This window comes from Phodopus roborovskii, unplaced genomic scaffold, assembly GCF_943737965.1.
Source record: "Phodopus roborovskii unplaced genomic scaffold, PHOROB, whole genome shotgun sequence".
Classification (NCBI taxonomy): Eukaryota; Metazoa; Chordata; class Mammalia; order Rodentia; family Cricetidae; genus Phodopus; species Phodopus roborovskii.
The window spans coordinates 35,637-36,980 of NW_026125368.1; the positions used below are offsets into that span (position 1 = coordinate 35,637).

Consider the following 1,344-nt stretch of genomic DNA (forward strand, 5'->3'; position numbering starts at 1 on the left):
TTATTTATTGGCTGTGAGAGTTATTGATGACAGATCTAATATTATTTTGTAACTTCTACCTTTGTAGGTGAATTGGCATTTTGTCCTTATACCTTTAACTCTTAATTGCTTTGTATACTTGACATCTTTACTATAATGTATTATGAAGAGAGTCTTCTGTATTCATGATTACTTGAGGTTCTAAATGGTTCCTGTGTGTGAATTTCTGATTTTTTCCTTTAAATTTAGGAAAATCTCTGCTGTAATATGATTGACTAAATTGCCTATGCCTCTTGTATTTATTCCAGCTTCTTTTCACATCCCACAGATTGTTGGCTGTTGTACTTTTATCGTATTTTTATTTTCTATATTGATTTTGGAGGCAGTAATTCACCAGCTCTGTCCTCCATCTTAACTATTCTTTTTTTTTCTGATTATGTGACATATTGAAATGGTAGGCATTAATTTTTTACTAGAGAGTTTAGAGTTATACAAACTTCAAAAATTCTCTCAATATCTGCATAGGAAACACCAAAATTTAGACCTTCAAACATACTTTCTCTTTCCCCTAAACTCTTTGTAGTTTATGGTGTCTATGATATATAGTTTGACAAGTAGAGATGTAAAAATATTGGAATTTAGGAATAAGAATGCTTGCTTTGATAGCACATATATTATATTTGCAATGACACAGAAAATTATAGTATGGGTCCCATACAAGGACAACACTTATGCTAGTGAAATATTTCTTATTTTTATCATAGTTCCTGGCAAGTAAATTTTCTCCAAAAGGCCATAAAGCAATAGTAGTGAAATATTAAAAAAATAAATAAATGATGTATTAGAGTTTTGCATGTTCCCTAGGATATATAATCTCAAATCTTAAGTGTTTTGGGATCTGGGCTCAGGAAATTGTCTGTGTTCAATTCAACTATTTTTGCATTTCTTTTGTCACTTAAAGCTACACACAGTATCTCTGAAGTACAATGTTGCTTATCAAAAGTGGAGTGAAGGGATTTATTCAGAGACTTTATCAGGTTTTATCTACAGAACATATAGTATACTACTCAATAAATGTTAACAGAAATTAAATAAATAATATGACATTACTCATTGGGAAATCAAGTTCCTTAAAATGTCACAAAAGTTATACTTTATAAGAAACAAAGGTATATATTTTTTTGGTGATTTGTGAATTGAAGTTCTTTGTGATGAAGGGATTTTCAATTAGACTGACAGTAATTCATAACTTGCAACTTGAGAAATTGAGATCTATGCAAGCTAGGTATTATACTGGTGACGTGAGGATGTTTTGCAAAATGAAGAATTAATGAGACGTTTAAGAATAAGATGGATGAAAATGTA

At 30.1% G+C, this 1,344-nt stretch overlaps 1 non-coding gene across 1 annotated transcript; it reads left to right on the forward strand.

Moving 5' to 3' along the window:
- Positions 1 to 633: 633 nt before the first annotated feature.
- Positions 634 to 736, forward strand: LOC127214581 (U6 spliceosomal RNA). The gene has a single exon (XR_007833869.1). It is a non-coding gene; the product is annotated as a U6 spliceosomal RNA (small nuclear RNA).
- The last annotated feature ends 608 nt before the right edge of the window (positions 737 to 1,344 follow it).